We start from the raw sequence: 19525 nt of genomic DNA, 5'->3' as shown, positions 1-19525 counted from the left end.
TTACACCGAACACTTAAAGGGTCCACTTAACACAATAAACAAAACATCTTTGTCTCCAGATTTGCATACTACCTATGGTGGCTGAAAGAGGGGAACAATTTGCCAATCTTCTTATGTAACCACCCCAACCGCAGTCCTCACACACACACACACACACACACACACACACACACACACACACACACACACACACACACACACACACACGCACACGCACACGCACACACACCCACGTCTACATAACAAGTCCCTTGGTGGCTTAACCACCCCAGCTGTTACCTAGCGACAGCAGACTGATTTGGGGAGGAAGTTTCGGAGGGCTTTTGCTCCATGTAATATGGTTGAATTAGGGGAGATTAGTGGGGTCCCGGGTATCACCTGACCCCCAGCAGAGAGCTCCGGAATTCCAGACCCTGATTTAATGACACAGATCTCAACGTTATTAAACAGTCAAAAGTTTGAGTGAGTGTTGGGACATGTCACGTATATTGGTATTCTATTATACAAATAATGAATGGACAATGTATTCAACATGGATAATGTTTCCTGTTTGTCATATATCACCACAAATGTTTCTGCAGTATTTGTGAATTATGAATGAACTACTAAACAAAGTAGAAGATAGTCAGACAGACTGACAGACAGCTAGACAGACAGACCAACTGATCATCACTCAACTATGTCTGGAATCTTTTCGTCATGGCAACAAGGCACACACGGATTAAACAAAATTAAATAAAAGGGAAGGAGAGGACTGGAGAGAGTGAGAGAAGAAAGGAGAGCGGAGAATGGTTTAAAGAACCGAAAAGACAGAGTGAGAAAAGGAAGGAAGAGGAGAGAATGGAGTACGACAGAGAGCCAGAAGAACAACAGAGGGCAGTATGTACTCTCCTCTTATATCCCGCTTTATTGATTAATGCACAGATAATTGAAATGATACCAATTGAGAATATTTTACAAACATATTTATAACATATGCCGATCTTTAGTGATTTTTTTATAAATCATCAAAGATTGGGCTTCAGTGGCATGGGTTGACATCAAAATAATGTGTGTCTTGGATCATAAAATAATTTAATATTGTGTACATGTTTTGTGATGTTCGATAGGAGTTTAGCAGTTTAGCAAGTGTAACTATATATTTATGTTAGGGTGTTTGACTCCCAGCTGAAAAGTCCAGGGCGGAAACCCTAATGTCTGCAGTCAACTGTAGATATCATCGATCAAGATGTCCCCAAGCCAATAGCTGCTCCTTATTTATCTGATCAAATTAAAGTTTTTTGGGATAAAAGCCGAAAATACTAAGTGTGTGTGTGTGTGTGTGTGTGTGTGTGTGTGTGTGTGTGTGTGTGTGTGTGTGTGTGCGCGCATGTCTAAGTGCTCCCAGGGAATGAGTGTGGCTAGGATCCATGACAAGCACAAATTGAAGTCCTTCTGGGAGCAGAGGATCCAACAGCACATCCTGCTGGAGGGGGCGGAGCATAGCAGGGAGAGACAGCGCTCTGCTCAGGTCAGTAGTTACCAGTCAGTAGTTATGATACCAGTCAGTATTTATGATACAAGTCAGTAGTTACGATACAGTCAGTAGTTATCAAACCAGTCAGTATTTATGATACAAGTCAGTAGTTACGATACAGTCAGTAGTTATCAAACCAGTCAGTAGTTATACTAGTCAGTAGTTACCAGTCAGTAGTTATGATACCAGTCAGTAGTTATGATACCAGTCAGAAGTTATGATACTAGTTAGTCGTTATGATACCAGTCAATAGTTATGATACCAGTCATTAGACAAACTTACCAGACCTTATGGTTTACCAATTACACCAGACATGACCAGAATTGTAACCCAGAACTGGTCCAGATGATGGCTGGTTACCTTTAGACTAACTAACCAGACACTTGGTCTGTTGGACCTGGTCAAAGAAGATGTTTACCATGGGACCTCCAGACAGTTGGAGGAGTAGACTAATCCGAAACTATGACTACTGTACCAGATCTAAATAGATGTTAGACAGACCTAAGAAGGTTGGGTCATCTTCGAGACAGACTGTTGTACCATCTAGAGAACCGAACTGGCTGTAAGACGTAGAGTCAATTCCTTTAACACTTGCTCCATATTATAATCACCAATGCAGCTCCATGTTTAGAATAGGATAGGATGAGCCAAAGCAAGCGGGGCTCCAAGTCAGGCAGAAACAAAGCAAGGCTTCATGCTGGGCTGACAGTGACTAATCCCCAGCCTGTGTCAGAGTCCAGCAGGGCTTGTGTCCGTATGTGAACAGAGATGATCAGGGCTGTGGGGGTCAACAGGGATCAACACCCGGGAAATGTCAGAATACAACCCTAATCCTCAAACTAATCCCCTCCAGACACACACCTCGCCCCCTCCCTCCAGCCAACTAGATCAAAGTTAGTTCTCTGAGAGCTTTACAAAAACGTGTAAGTAGTTTGGGTTGTGATAGACACACATAATGTTGTTATAACATTAGATATTATTATAGTTAATTATAGTATCACAGCAGAAAGAACAGGAAGTGATATGACTAGAGTATTTGTGTACACGTTAAACTATTTGAATTAAATCAAATCAAATATTTTATTTAGATATGATATTATAATCCCTGCTATTATTTCAACACGCTGACTGCAGTATGGGGACGCTTGCGGTTGACACGTGTCTGTCACCGGACGGGGCTCACGATGTGAGTTGATCTCAGGCATTGCTCTGGATTCAAGGACTAATCTCTAATCAAAGTTCCCAGGCTACCAGGTGATGATAGATGAGGAGATGGATGGGCGGGCAGGCCTGGGCGCTCGGGCGCTTCGTTTTTTTTATAGCGATTGAGATACTAAAGCTGCACCCTGACCAGTGACACACCGGACTGTCCCACACCGGGCTGTCCCACACCGAGCTGTCCCACACCAGGCTGTCCCGCTGTTCTCACTAGAGACAGGGTCGCTGTGGGCACTTGGTCCTTGGTTTGTATTTGAAGGGGCCTCTACAAGAGCACCAATGTTATGATAATGTGTTTGTTGAACAACAGTCCCCTGAATCTTGTCAACATAAAAAGGAAACTAAGGAAATGCATAGGTTATATTATGAAATTGACAGCCAAAAGTGAACAGAAACCAGATGCATGGATCAGATTACCGTAATCCTAATAATATATGTGGCACTCACACTAGGCCATCTGTACTGTACCTCAATTAAATATATATCATCTAAATATAAAAATTGTTGTTAGGAATAACATGATATTTAGCACATTTTCACTCAGTAAAACATTTTATGTAAATGTTTTTATTTTAATCATGGCTAAATCTTACAGTGCCAGTTTAAAGGTCAGAATATTCAAAAGTGTTATCAAAGTCATTTCAATAATCTACCATATAGGAAACAGATAGATAATGTTCTTTAATATAAAGTTGTAATAATGTAGCATTAACTGTTCATGTCTACCTAAATTTTTTGCATTTGCATTAAGGCAAGGCTAGGCAACTTTATTTATATAGCACTTTTCATACACAAGGCAGACTCAAAGTGCTTCACATATAAACATTGTCATACAATAAAATAAAATAATAGGTAAGTAAAAGAAAAACATATGCAAAAAATAGAAAGTTAAAAAGGCATTTTAGTATTAAAATAGAAAATAAAGGCAAAGTTAAAAAAGCTTTTTAGAAAGTGCAATGTATTTAAGATTTAGCAGAAAGCTATAGCAAACATAAAAGTCTTCAGTCTTGTTTTAAAGGTGCTCAGAGTTGGGGCAAGTCTTAAATCCTCTGGGATTTATTCCAGCTATTTGTTGCGTAGTAACTAAATCCTGCTTTCCCATGTTTTGTGTTTACTCTGGGGATAATTAACAGATTGGTCTCAGAGCTTCTTAGTGGTCTAAAAGGCTGATGTAGTGGAAGCATATCAGTTAAATATTTTGGGCCTAAACCATGTAGGGATTTATAGGTAAGCAACATGATTTTAAAATCAATTCTCTGACCTACAGGAAGCCAATGTAACGATTTCAGAATTGGTGTAATATGATCAAATTTTTTGGTCTTTGTTAGAACTCTAGCAGCAGCATTCTGAACAAGCTGAAGCTTCCTCAGAGTTTGTTTTGGGAGACCTGTAAGGAGACCATTGCAGTAATCAAGCTTACTAGTGATAAAGGCATGTACAAGTTTTTGTAAGTCTTCGGTGGACATGAGCCCTCTAAGTCTTGCTACATTTTTAAGGTGATAATATGCCGATTTTGTAACTGATTTGATGTGACTGTCAAAATGTAAATCTGAATCCATGATAACCCCTAGATTTCTGGCTTTGATTGAGGTTATCAGGGACAGAGAGTGAAGGTGTTGGGTAACTTTAAGCCTTTCCATTTTAGAACCAAATACAATTATCTCTGTTTTGTCCTCATTTAGTTGAAGGAAATTTCGGCACATCCATTCCTTCACTTGCTCAATGCACTGGCACAGCAGATCTATGGACCGATAGTCATTTGGTGATAGCGATACATAGATTTGCGTGTCATCAGCATAGCAATGATGGTCAATATTGTTATTTTGCATGATTTGCCCTAGTGGGAGCATGTAGATGTTGAATAAAGAGGGTCCTAAGATCGAACCTTGTGGGACTCCACATGTCACGTTGGTTGATTCTGATACAAAGTCGCCAATGGAAACAAAGTAGTTCCTATTTTGTAGGTAGGACCTGAACCAATTTAAGACAGTGCCTGAAAGCCCCACCCAGTTTTCTAACCTTTCCAGAAGTAATGTATGGTCTACAGTGTCGAATGCAGCACTGAGGTCAAGTAGCATTAGTATTGAGGTTTTGCCAGAGTCTGTGTTAAGACAGATGTCGTTTACAACTTTAATAAGGGCGGTCTCAGTGCTGTGCAGGGGTCGAAATCCTGATTGGAAGGTGTCATAGCAACCAGTTGATGCCAGGAAGTGATTAAGTTGCTGGAGGACAACTTTCTCAATGATTTTACTTATGAAGGGTAGATGTGATATTGGTCTGTAGTTGTTAATAATAGAGGCCTCTAGGCTCCGCTTTTTTAAAAGGGGTTTAATAACTGCAGTTTTCAAAGCTTTTGGGAAATTGCCTGACTGGAGAGAGTTGTTAAGTATCGGCAATATGGCTACTGCTACGCAGTCGAAAACATCATAAAGAGGTTGGTAGGTAGTATCAAGGCAACAGGTGGATGGCTTTAGTTGTGTCACAGTTTCCACAAGATTTTGAGAGTCTATAACATTAAAGCATGCCATTCTTGGCACGTAATTTTTGCCTGACACGCGGAGAGGGAGCGCTTTTTACGTGCGTGCGTGCTAGTTCACACCTGCCTAGGCGAAATGGTTGATTTGAAGATATTTATTTCAGTGCTGCTTTTACACTAATTTTTCCAATATCTCCACTTTTTGTTTGAAGTGGAGATATTGATGGCGCGTCTGATACCTTCAATTTTATCAATATAAAAAGCTGCAAACTCTTTGCATTTCTGCGTGGAAGGAGATCAGGTGGAATTTCTGTTGGGGGGTTGGTCAGTCTGTCAACAGTTGCAAATAGGGTTTTTGCATTATTAGTGTTGGTTTTAATGATATTGGAGAAAAATGTTTCTCTAGCATTTTTTAAGTCTAAATTGTAGGCACGGAGGCTCTCTTTATAGATATCATGGTGAATATGAAGTTTTGTTTTACGCCAGATGTGTTCAACCTTCCTGCATTCTTTTTTCTGTGCTGTTACAGAAGCAGCTTTTCTCCAGGGTGCCTTTTGCTTTCCAGAAATCGTTTTAACCTTATAAGGTGCAATGACATCTATGACTTTCAAAATTTTCAAATTAAAGTTTTCTACAAGATCATCAGCAGAACATGGGTTTAGAGGTGGTAGCAAGGAGATGGCCTTTTTAAAAAGTACATTAGAATCTTCATTGATATACCGTTTTTTGACAGTGTTTGATTTTGTCTGTATGTCGGGAATAAAAGATATGTTAAAGAAAACACAAAAGTGGTCAGACAAGGAAGGATCAGTCACAGAGAGATCAGAAACATTGAGGCCCTTTGTGATAACCAGGTCTAGAGTGTGCCCCTTACAATGAGTAGCCTCTTTCACATGTTGAGACAGTTCAAATGTGTCCAAAATGGTAAAAAGTTTTTTTGCACACTTGTCATTCAAATCATCAGTATGAAAATTGAAGTCACCAGTTATAACTAGACAGTCAAATTCTGTGGAGATGCTAGACAATAATTCTGTGAAGTCATCGAAAAAATGTGCAGAATATGTGGGTGGCCTGTAAATAATTAATAGGAGAACTCTGGGGGAGCATTTCAATACAGCACTAAGGTATTCGAACGATGGAAAATCACCAAATAACATCTGTTTCCCCTGAAATACATTTTTAAATATAGCAGCAACCCCTCCACCTCTTTTTCCAGATCTACATGCATCAAAAAAGTTATAGTTGGGAGGAGCTGTCTCTATCAGAACGGTTGCACTTAGGGATGGGCGATATGGCCTAAAATCCATATTGCGATATACATGCAACCTATTGCGATAACGATATATATCACGATATATAAATCATAATAGAACCATTTAAGAACAGGTTTCATAGACTCTAAGGAAAGCTAAACTGCTAAATGTATGTCGTTTTGAGAACATTTATTGTGCAAAACTAATCATACAACATAATGTTGTAGCTGCAGAGACTTTAAAAAAGAAAAAAATATTCTGTGCAATGACGTATAGCCTACTTCTCTTAATGAAATAAAAATGAGCGGTGTCTTGTTAATAAAGAAACGGATACTGTGAATTAGGGAAATACGTCCAGTATTACGCATGGCTATTTTAAATAAAGACAAATCTTCCAAGTGTTTGCACAGATACTTGCTATTAAAACATAAAACAATTAGTGGAAAATGAACGCATATAATTTTGAAATGAACATGAAATGAGAGCAATCACCAGCTCCTCCGTTTCGCTTTCAGCCATATTTACCTGGATGACGATGATGCGTTGAAGCCGGTTGGAGCTCATGGCTCTTTAAATTCCGCGGGTCGCGGACGATGCGTTGCAGCCGGTTGCAGCTCGTGGCTCTTTAAATTCAGCGGGTCACGGACGATGCGTTGCAGCCGGTTGCAGCTCGTGGCTCTTTAAATTTCGCGTGTCGCGGATGATGCGATGCAGCTGGTTGCAGCTCGTGGCTCTTTTTAAAATTTGCGGGTCGCGGACGATGCGTTGCAGACGGTTGCAGCTCGTGGCTCTTTATATTTCGCGAGTCATGGATAGATCGCGTCAAACATACATTATCGCGATAGAGCAATATAACTAAAATCTCTATCGTAGGCCATTTTTTATCGTTTATATCGTATATCGTTTATATCGCGCATTCCTAGTTGCACTGTTAATTTGTTCCAGCCATGTTTCAGATAAAAACATAAAATCAAGTTTAGAAGTGGTAATAAAATCATTAACTAAAAATGATTTGTTATTAAGAGACCTCACATTAAGTAGAGCCATCCTGATAGTGTTGTTGATAGGCTTTAAGGTTGTTTTTGGTTTGGAGGCAATAGATATGAGATTTGTGAGGTTAGCAGTATGTCTAAGTTTCCCTTTGTTTACTCTCTTAGTGGTTACAGCATGAATGCGAAAGTTGCCCTGCTTTGACGTAGGCAACCTTGGGTTCAGCATAGGGTTGCCGCGGTATACGGTATTACCGGTGTTAACGGTGTTGAGGCCAACACCGTTTACTCGGTGTTGCACACCGGCAACACCGCGTTTTTTTTTTTTTTTTTTTCAGTAATAATTTAATAAATTCAGTAAAAATGAATAATATAATTAGAATTAAGAAAATTAAAATGTGTAGAATAGGCCACAGTTCTGCTCTGTGCGGGAGAATTGTCGTGCCGAGAATTGACGTGCTTCCTTACAAGACCGGTAACCATAGCAAGACTGGTAACCATAGCAACGCCGGTAAACAAACCCCGCAAAGCCCAATCCCTACGTGAGCTCCCCGCGCTACGGCCATAGAGCTTTAGAGGCTCACAGAGCTTTTGGCCGTGATATTATGATGTATAAAATTATATTATATATAGAACGTTATACAACGGGGGGCCTAAATCCAGCGATCTGATTGGTTCCTAACTGTTGTATAATGAGGGTATACATAACTGCTATGACGCCCGATCATTTTGTGAAAGTATCACTCCGCGCCTTGAAGTGGAAACCGTTACAACCGTTCTCTCGGAGGGACGCTAAAGTGTGTTGCATAGCGACCGTCGTGCATTTTGAAGGCAGCCAGGAGGGACCGATCCGTTCCGCACTGTGAAGGGGGTCGCCGGCCCTCCGCTGCGCGTCGGGGCCGGACAACGCCCCTTAACAGTGGTATAATGAGCACATACCACAGCCTGGCGTGATCTATTGCTTAATTATAAGCACCGAGAATTGGCACGCTGCCAGCCGCTGTCACCGAGTGTGAGAGGAGAGTTGACGGAGAAGATGGCGGTTGACCTAGTTTCAAAGTTAATACCGTTTACACCAGTAATACCGGTGTTGACACGAGCGTATTACTCGGTGTGAAAATGTCCACACCGCGGCAACCCTAGTTCAGCAGATTATGTGAAACTTCCTTTATACTGTGTCTACGGCTGAACCCTTTTTTGTCTCAGTAATACTCAGGACTACTATCAGTATAGGGGGGGGGGCTGGGGCGCCATCCTCTTGGGTGTTATCAGCCTGTGGCCATGACATGGCGATGCTATCAATGACACAGATATAAGTTTGCTGCCAATATATTCCAGTCTCTTATATTCGGCTGGAAAATCGCAAAGGGAGGAGAAATTGGGGCTGGAGTTGTTGTTGTAGCTATTGGAGAGTTGAGGCTGGAGGTCATCGTCGATGGGGGAATGCAGAGGAGGGGGGTGGCCGTTCCTCGCCAAGCCAGCATCAGTGTTGATGGCGTCGGGCGGGCTGTTGTCTCTCTTCAAGGTCTGTATCTGTGTGTCAGATAGTGGCAGAGTAGATGTAGTCTCGCTTCTTCTCTGCTCGCCTCAATGGCGACTGGTTATTGTTCCGTCTCTGTCCGCACTGTCCGTCCGGACGCATCTCGGGGCTCAGGGGTGCATGGGTGGCAGGTGCGTTCGTGGAATCTTGAAGTGGCAGGAACCGGTTCTTCAGTGGCAGGGTTAATTTCAGTGACGGGCTAATCCGGGGGTGGCCGTTCCTCGCCAAGCCAGCATCAGCGATGGGGGAAGGCACAGTGTTGATGCCGTCGGGCGGGCTGTTGTCTCTCTTCAAGGTCTGTATCTGTGTGTCAGATAGTGGCAGAGTAGATGTAGTCTCGCTTCTTCTCAGCTCGCCTCAATGGCGACTGGTTATTGTTCCGTCTCTGTCCGCACTGTCCGTCCGGACGCATCTCGGGGCTCAGGGGTGCATGGGTGGCAGGTGCGTTCGTGGAATCTTGAAGTGGCAGGAACTGGTTCTTCAGTGGCAGGGTTAATTTCAGTGACGGGCTAATCCGGCTGATACATGTAACTTTAGCTTTGATGGCATTGGGCGGGCTGTTGTCTCTCTTCAAGGTCGGTGGGCTGTCTGCTACCTGTGTGTCAGATAGTGGCAGAGTAGATGTGTGGGGGAGGATGTAGTCTCGCTTCTTCTCAACCTGTGCTCTGATTGTGGCCTGTGCGTCAGACCATGGCAAGGTCTGTGGGCTGTCTGCTATCTGTGTGTCAGATAGTAGCAGAGTAGATGTGTGGGGGAGGCTGTAGTCTCGCTTCTTCTCAACCTGTGCTCTGATTGTGGCCTGTGCGTCAGACCATGGAGATTTGTGGGAAAGCGAGAAAAGAAGATTGTCCCACAACAGTTTTGAGCCTAACCTGTTTGGGTGTAGGCCATCTGCTTGATGATTTAGGGGGATTGCAGAGCAACCAGTTAGAAAACATAATGGAAACAAAATAATAATAACTAATAAGAGAAATCAATTAAATAAACAAAATCTATAATAAGTAAACACAAGGAGAAATCAGCAAAACAACTCTTACATAACATAACATGGAACAGGAAAAGGAACAAACTATCGCTAGCCAAATGAACGGCAAAGCGATCGGGTCCGAGTCGGCCCTGACAAGGCAGTAATCACGTGGAAGCAAAGCAGCAATGGTTTTTATAGGTGGATTAGCCGCCGCTGCGTCGCTACTGTCGGCCACCAGTCGGGCAGTCCCGGCCAACAGGGCATGGAGCAGGGAGCACAACGCTATACGAAAGCGACAGTTCAGTAGGCGGCATCGGCTATGTATTGATGAGCAGCGCGCAGCCAGCAGCAACATCCAAGTGAGCCCTGTCACTGCACAGAAGCGGAAATGGACGCACAGGAGCTACGTGACCCAGCTTCTGGCAAGCAAGAGCCTGTCACCGCACGGAAGCGGAAATGGAAGCACAGGAGCTACGTGACCCAGCCTCCGGCAAACAAGAGACCGAAAGGTGCTCTACGCCCGCCTTTATACAATAGTCTCCCACCGTGATTGGCTGGGACTGCCGCACAGCTGACAGTCACCATGACAACAAACTACATGTTGCCACAATCTGTCCCCATCAATTCAGTCGTCGTCCCGACGATGGAATAACCAACAGCAAATTGAAATGAAATCATCTCCAAGGCCCAAATAGTGCCGCAACTGCGTTAGAAATGGGCACAGAAGGAAGACTACCAAAAAGTAGTCCCTCCTGGCTGCCTTCAAAATGCACGACGGTCGCTATGCAACACACTTTAGCGTCCCTCCGAGAGAACGGTTGTAACGGTTTCCACTTCAAGGCGCGGAGTGATACTTTCACAAAATGATCGGGCGTCATAGCAGTTATGTATACGCTCATTATACAACAGTTAGGAACAATCAGATCGCTGGATTTAGGCCCCCCGTTGTATAACGTTCTATATATAATATAGTTTTATACATCATAATAACATAACATACACACTTTAAGATGTAGTTGCACCAACTAAAAGAAAAGAGACAGCGACACAACAGGAAAAGGAACAAACTATCGCTAGCCAAATGAACGGCAAAGCGATCGGGTCCGAGTCGGCCCTGACAAGGCAGTAATCACGTGGAAGCAAAGCAGCAGTGGTTTTTATAGGTGGATTAGCCGCTGCTGCGTCGCTACTGTCGGCCACCCAGTCGGGCAGTCCCGGCCAACAGGGCATGGAGCAGGGAGCACAATGCAATACGAAAGCGACAGTTCAGTAGGCGGCATCGGCTATGTATTGATGAGCAGCGCGCAGCCAGCAGCAACATCCAAGTGAGCCCTGTCACTGCACAGAAGCGGAAATGGACGCACAGGAGCTACGTGACCCAGCCTCTGGCAAGCAAGAGCCTGTCACCGCACGGAAGCGGAAATGGACGCCCAGACGCAACGTGACCCAGCCTCCGGCAAACAAGAGACCGAAAGGTGCTCTACGCCCGCCTTATACAATAGTCTCCCACCGTGATTGCCTGGGACTGCCGCACAGCTGACAGTCACCATGACAACAAACTACATGTTGCCACAATCTGTCCCCATCAATTGAATCGTCGTCCCGACGATGGAATAACCAACAGCAAATTGAAATGAAATCATCTCCAAGGCCTAAATAGTGCCGCAACTGCGTTAGAAATGGGCACAGAAGGATTAACACTTCCTTGTCCAGCACCCCCTGCAGACCGTTGGAGGTGGTGGACATTGGGGTGGTGACCTGCCGTTAACCTTATCGTGCGCCGGACAGCATTTCGAGCAACAGGGAGGGAAGAAGTACTTGCCACTACAGGAGCAGGAACTATTAGGGAAGATGGCACAGAGGGGGCTGGGTCAGATGGTGGAACCAGCAATCTAGGGGTGGTTTGGGTCACAGCTTCGGCCTGAAAGGAAGCAGGCAATGGATTCTCAGGCCTCTCGACTAGCCAATCACCATCACCTGACACCTCATCCTCTGACTGAGATTGCTCAGGAGGGGGTGGAGACGAAACAGCAGCGCCACCAGGAGAATCTAACCCTACCACAGCCTTCAACAAAGAACGATGGACCTGCCTGGCTCGAGTTGGATCATCCCTAGGGGCAATGGTGTAGACCGATCCCCCTTCCCTCGGTGCCCTCATGACACAATACTTAACCGAGGCCCACTGATCCTGGATCTTGTGGCGCCCTCGTACACCAAGATCTCGCAACCACACCAACAGGCCCTCTTCGAGAGGAACATCTCGGACATGCTGGTCGTGGTTTTTCTTACGGCGCTCGGCAGCAGCCTTCAACCGGTCACGAGCTCCCTCAAAGGCCATCTGTAGGCGGGCTTGATGTTCCTGAACCCACTCGTGGACGTAGCCCCCAACAGGATTCTGAACCCTGCCTAACAGGAAATCAACCGGGAGTCTTGGCTCCTGGCCAAACATCAACAGGAAAGGGGACTCACCAGTTGCCTGATGCGGGGTGGTGTTATAGGCATACAGGACCTGGGGAAGACAGGAACTCCAGTCGTGCTTACGGGACACGGGCAGTGTGCGCAACAAATCATGAAGTGTTCTATTAAAACGCTCACATTGCCCATTCCCTGAAGAATGATATGGCGTGGTTCGGGAGTTCTCTATCCCAACACACATAACTGACGAATAAGAGAACCCTCAAAACTCCGTCCCTGATCGGAATGTATCCGGGCTGGGACACCAAATTTTGAGAACCCAGGCCAGTAACAACGCTGCCGCAGGAGCTCTAGAGTCCTCTCAATCCCCTGATGACCATGCCCTTGGTGAACCTCCGTCAGCACATCCGTTCTTAAAACTGCAGGCACCAACAACTGAAACACACCCTCGGCCCCATCTGGCCGGAAAACCCGGCGATGCATCACCCAATTCCTTTCAATCAACCGGTCCCACTGCCGAAGCAGCACCAGGGCTGACTGAGACACTGATCTCCGCTCCTCTTTATTGGGACGCTGTTTACATGTCCAGAAAGCCAGGACTTCCTCGATGACTGGGTAAGCACGCTAGAGTGCAGCGATGTCAGATGGGGGGTGATGGGGCAAGGCGGCAACAGTGGCTTGTGTCGCATCTACCATGTCTACTTGCAGGGCCTGCTGTAAGGGTTTGGGGAGCAACGTGCCATGGACCATGACTTGCAGGTCTTGTGCCTTAGGGGAATGCTGACGAGAAAGGGCATCTGCGTTTCTGTTGCTACGACCCGAACGATATTTAAGTTCAAAATCAAACGACGCGAGTTGGGCTACCCAACGCTGTTCAGTGGCCCCAAGCTTGGCGGATGACAGGTGACTCAAGGGATTGTTGTCGGTATAAACAACACATATATGACCCAACAGGTATTCCCTAAACTTCTCAGTCATGGCCCACTTGAGCGCCAAAAACTCCAACTTCATGGAGCTGTAGTTACTCATATTGCGCTCAGTGGGCCTCAAACCACGGCTAGCATAAGCTATGGGCCGAACCTTACCATCCTGTGCTTGGGATAACACGGCCCCAAGACCACCATGGCTGGCGTCCACCTCCAAGATGAATGGGAGGGTGAAGTCGGCATACGCCAGCACAGGTGCAGTGGTGAAACGAGTTTTCAAAGCCTCAAAGCTATGACGACACTCCTCTGTCCAGCGACCAGACACTGCTCGGTCAACCCGCTTGGGTTTGAGGCCTGCCAGCTCTGCTACCAGCTTATGCAGGGGTGCCGCCAAATTCGCAAAACCCTCTACAAAGCGACGGTAGTAGCTGGCAAATCCAAGGAAGGAACGCAGCTCTGAGAGAGTGGCAGGAGGAGGCCAGCTAGAGACAGCTCTGACCTTGCCGGGGTCAGTGGAAACACCATTGTCTGAAATAACATGGCCCAGGTAACTTACTTCCTGCTGGAAGAAAGCACACTTGCTGAGTTTCACCTTTAACCCTTTGTGGCGTAAACGCTCCAGCACCACACCCGACCTCTCCAGATGTTGCTCGATGGTAGAGGAGAAAACCACTATGTCATCGAGGTACAGCAGCAGGGATTGGCACTGCTGGTCGCCAAAAATCCGCTGCGTTAGGCGCTGGAATGTAGCGGGAGCGTTGCAAAGCTCAAAGGGCATGCGGTTCCACTCAAACAGGCCAAAGAGGGTAAAAAAGTGGTGGGGCCTCAGATGCAACGTCCCACACGCATCTGAGGCCATAGCTGCATGTGTCCACAAAATTGAATGCGCATCCCCTGACTCACCTGTTCTCATCCTTGGGGATTTTAATGCCTGTAGACTCAATAAAATACTTCCTACTTACCAACAATATGTTACATGCACTACCAGAGGCGATAAAACAATTGACCTGTTATGGTAATGCAAAGAACGCATACAAGGCATTTAGATAACCTCTTCTCAGTACTGCGGACCATAACATTGTCCATCTTATCCCCGCTTATCGCACAAAGCTTCAAAGTGAGGGTGTTATAAAGAAGCAGGTGAAAAAGTGGGATTCTGCTGCAATTGACAATCTTGCAACCAGCTTGCTGGTGTCTACTGCCACCTTTTTAACCGCTCACTGGCGGAACACTCTATCCCCTCAGTCTGGAAGACTTCCATCATATGCCCTGTGCCCAAAAAGAGTAAACCAACCTGTGATAATGACTATCGACCTGTGGCCTTAACATCCCTGGTCATGAAAGGCTTTGAGAGGCTAATTCTCACACAATTACAGGCAGAGGTCAGTAAGTATGCTGACCCGCTTCATTTTGCGTACAAACGTCACAGAGGGGTAGACGACGCCACATTAACGCTGCTGCACAGAGCTTACACCCACCTTGAGAAGCCCAAGTCATTTCTGCGGCTGGTGTTCATAGACTTCTCAAGTGCCTTTAACACTGTGCAACCCCATCTCATCTCATCTCATTTTCGTCCGCTTTCCGGGGTCGGGTCGCGGGGGGAGCAGCTCAAGCAGGGGGCCCCAGATTTCCCTTTCCCGGGCCACATTGACCAACTCTGACGGGGGGATCCCGAGGCGTTCCCAGGCCAGTGTTGAGATATAATCTCTCCACCTAGTCCTGGGTCTTCCCCGAGGTCTCCTCCCCACTGGACGTGCCTGAAACACCTCCCAAGGAAGGCGCCCAGTGGGCATCCTTACCAGATGCCCGAACCACCCCAGCTGACTCCTTTCTAAGTAAAGGAGCAGCGGCTCTAATCCGAGTTCCTCACGGATGGCTGAGCTTCTCACCCTATCCCTAAGGGAGACGCCAGCCACCCTTCTGAGAAAACTCATCTCGGCCGCTTGTACCCACGATCTCGTCCTTTCGGTCATCACCCAGCCCTCATGACCATAGGTGAGGATAGGAACGAAGATCGACCGGTAGATCGAGAGCTTTGCCTTGCGGCTCAGCTCTCTTTTCGTTACAACGGTGCGGTAAAGCAAACGCAATACCGCCCACGCTGCTCCAATTCTCTGGCCAATCTCCCGCTCCATAGTACCCTCACTCGCGAACAAGAACCTGAGGTACTTGAACTCCTTCACTTGGGCTAAGGACTCATTTCCTACCCGGAGTAAGCAATCCATCGGTTTCCTGCTAAGAGTCATGGCCTCAGATTTAGCGGTGCTGATCCTCATCAAAGCCGCTTCACACTCGGCCGCCAGCCGATCCAGTGAGTGCTGAAGGTCACAGGCCGATGATCCCATGAGGACCACATCATCTGCAAAAAGCAGTGATGAGATCCTCAGACCACCGAACTGCAACCCCTCCCCACCACGACTACACCTCGATATCCTGTCCATGTATATCACAAACAGGATTGGTGACAAAGCGCAGCCCTGGCGGAGCCCCCACCCACTGAGAACGAAACTGACTGCCTGCCGAGGACGCGAACACAGCTCTCGCTTTGGAAGTACAGGGATTGGATGGCCCTGAGGATAGACCCCCTTACCCCATACTCCCGCAGCACCTCCCACAGTTTCTCCCGGGGGACCCGGTCATACGCCTTCTCCAGATCCACAAAACGCATGTAGACCGGATGGGCATACTCCCAGGCCCCCTCCAGGATCCTTGCGAGAGTAAAGAGCTGGTCCGTAGTTCCACGTCCGGGGCGAAAACCGCATTGTTCCTCTTCAAACTGAGGTTCGACGATCGGCCGAACCCTCCTTTCCAGCACCTTGGAGTAGACTTTACCAGGGTGGCTGAGAAGTGTGATACCCCGGTAATTGGCACACACTCTCTGGTCCCCCTTTTTGAACAGGGGAACCACCACCCCGGTTTGCCACTCCTTTGGCACTGTACCCGACTCCCACGCGATGTTGAATAGGCGTGTCAACCATGACAGCCCCTCAACACCCAGAGCCTTTAGCATTTCTGGCTGGATCTCATCAATCCCTGGGGCTTTGCCACTGCGGAGATGTTTGACTACCTCAGTGACCTCCACCAGGGAAATTGTCGACGAAACACCATCAACCTCGAGCTCTGCCTCCAACATAGAGGGCGTGTTATTCGGATTCAGGAGTTCCTCAAAGTGTTCCTTCCAACGTCCGACGACCTCCTGAGTTGAGGTCAACAGAGTCCCATCCTTACTGTACACAGCTTGGATGGTTCCCCGTTTCCCCCTCCTGAGGTGCCGGATAGTCTTCCAGAAACACTTTGGTGCCGACCGAAAGTCCTTCTCCATGGCCTCTCCGAACTTCTCCCACACCCGCTGCTTAGCCTCCGACACGGCAGCAGCTGCAGCCCTTCGGGCCTGTCGGTAGCCTACAACCGAGTCAGGAGTCCTCCAGGATATCATATCCCGGAAGGCCTCCTTCTTCAATCGGACGGCTTCCCTGACCACCGGTGTCCACCACGGTGTCCGAGGGTTACCGCCCCTTGAGGAGCCTAAGACCCTGAGGCCACAGCTAGCCACCGCAGCTTCAGCAATGGAGGCTTTGAACACCGCCCACTCCGGCTCAATGCCTCCAACCTCCACAGGAATGCCAGAAAAACTCAGCCGGAGGTGTGAGTTGAAGATACCTAGGACGGGGGCCTCCTCCAGACGTTCCCAGTTCACCCGCACTACTCGTTTGGGCTTACCAGGTCTATCCGGAAATTTCCCCCATTCCCTGATCCAACTCACAACCAGATGGTGGTCGGTTGACAGTTCCGCCCCTCTCTTTACCCGAGTGTCCAAAACATGCGGCCTCAGATCAGATGACACGATCACAAAATCGATCATTGATCTTCGGCCTTGGGTACTCTGGTACCAGGTACACATATGAGCACCCTTATGTTCGAACATGGTGTTTGTTATGGATAATCCATGACTAGCACAGAAGTCCAATAACAAACGACCGCTCGGGTTTAGATCAGGGAGGCCGTTCCTCCCCACCACGCCTCTCCAGGTGTCTCCATCGTTGCCCACGTGGGCGTTGAAGTCACCCAGCAGAACTACGGAGTCCCCTACTGGAGCCCCATACAGGACTCCATTCAGGGTCTCCAAGGAGGCCGAGTACTCTGAGCTGCTGTTTGGTGCATACGCACAAACAACAGTCAGAGTTTTCCCCCCTACAACCCTTAGGCGCAGGGAGGCGACCCTCTCGTCTACCGGGGTAAACTCCAACACCACGGCGCTCTGCCAGGGATTTATGAGTATCCCCACACCCGCCCGGCGCCTCACGCCCTTGGCAACTCCGGAGAAGATTAGAGTCCAACCCTTATCCAGGAGTACGGTACCAGAGCTGAGACTGTGCGTGGAGGTAAGCCCCACCAGATCTAACTGATAGCGCTCCACCTCCCTCACAAGCTCCGGTTCCTTTCCCCACAGCGAGGTGACGTTCCACGTCCCCAGAGCCAGCTTCTGCCGCCCGGGTCTGGTCCGTCGAGACCCCTGACCTTCGCTGCCACCCATGTGGCTGCGCACCCGACCCCAACGGGTCTTCCCACAGGTGGTGGGCCCATGAGATGAAGAGAGGGGGGGTGCCACGTAGTTTGTTCGGGCTATGCCCGACCGGGCTCCGTGGCAAACCCGGCCACCAGGCGCTCGCCATCGAGCCCTCCGTCTGGGCCTGGCTCCAGACGTGGGCCCCAGGCTTCCTCCGGGCCGGGTCACATCTCCTCTTTTTCCGATATTCATTGAGGATTTTTGAACCAGTCTTAGTCTTGCCCCTCACCTGAGACCACTCTGCCATGAGAGACCCTACCAGGAGCACAAGGCTCCAGACAACACAGCCCTCAGGTTCACAGGGACACGCAAACCTCTCCACCACGATAAGGTGACGGCTCCAGGAGAGGCCACCCCATCTAATGGGACAAAAACTAATCCAGATGGATGTCAATCCCCACCTCATACTCTGGGTCCTCTCATTCCTGACAGACAGACACCAGAGAGTGAGAGTTAACGGCCACCTTATCCAGAAGGATCTCTACAGGTGCTCCACAGGGCTCTGTCATCTCACCAGTTCTTTGTACACTCTACACCAACGACTGCAGAAGCACAAACCCAGACATCACATACATCAGGTATTCTGACGACACTGTCATCATGGACTCCACCAACTCATTAGATCAGTTAGAGTCCGAGCTGGCCACCTTTTTAGACTGGTGCAGGCGGAACTGCCTTGACCTCAACATCACCAAAACAAAATAACTAATTATAGACTTCCGTAAGGCCCCCTCCACCTTCCCCACTCTGACTGTTAACAACCAGCTAGATAGAGAGGGTTGACACATACAGTTACCTTGGGACAACAATCGATCACAAACTCAACTTCAAAACAAATACTGATATCATCCACTCCAAGTGCCAGCAACGTCTCTTTTTCCTTCGTAAACTCCGCAAACTCCAGGTCCACCAATCCGTTCTGACAGCATTCTACAGATGTTTCATTGAATCCATAATCACCTTTAACATCACCTCCTGGTTCGGAGCACTGTCCAACATCCATAGGAACCCACTAAACAGAATCATCAAACTGAGCAGCAAAATAATTGGACAACAGCAGGAATCCCTCATCAATATATGCAACAAAAGGACTAAGCAGAAATCAACACAAATCACCCTTGACATCACACACCCTCTACACAGCCAGTATTCCCTCTTACCCTCAGGCCGCAGATACAGAGCCCCTACAGTAAGGACAAACAGAGCCCTGTCAAGTTTTGTCCCGGCATCCATAAGACTCTTGAATGGTTTAACCCCTCCTTGAACTGTATCCTCTTGTTTTAATACCTGGAATCTTTTTAAATTATTTATTTATTTATCCTCCACTATGGAGGTAATAATACTATTTATTTATTAGGCTTAGGCAAGGATTTTTATTTTTATTTTCTGCAGGGCTGATGGTGTATGTTTGAGAGTGTGTGCGTGTTTTTCTTTTGTTTATTGTATGTACTGTTGGGTATGGACACACCCTGCTGCTCCTCCACATCTGAAGTTCCTAACGGAAAAATAAAGTAATTTGAATTGAATTTGAATGTGAAAATGTTGCTCGAAAAGGGACTCTGTAATAGTTGACACCCTAGACCCTGTATCCACTAAACAAGAGACAGCAACCCCTCCCATCCTCACACCTACATGAGGACGAGATGACATGAGCTTGG

Source organism: Gadus morhua, chromosome 5 (genome assembly GCF_902167405.1).
Source record: "Gadus morhua chromosome 5, gadMor3.0, whole genome shotgun sequence".
Lineage (NCBI taxonomy): Eukaryota > Metazoa > Chordata > Actinopteri > Gadiformes > Gadidae > Gadus > Gadus morhua.
Note: the sequence above shows the minus strand (reverse complement) of the source record.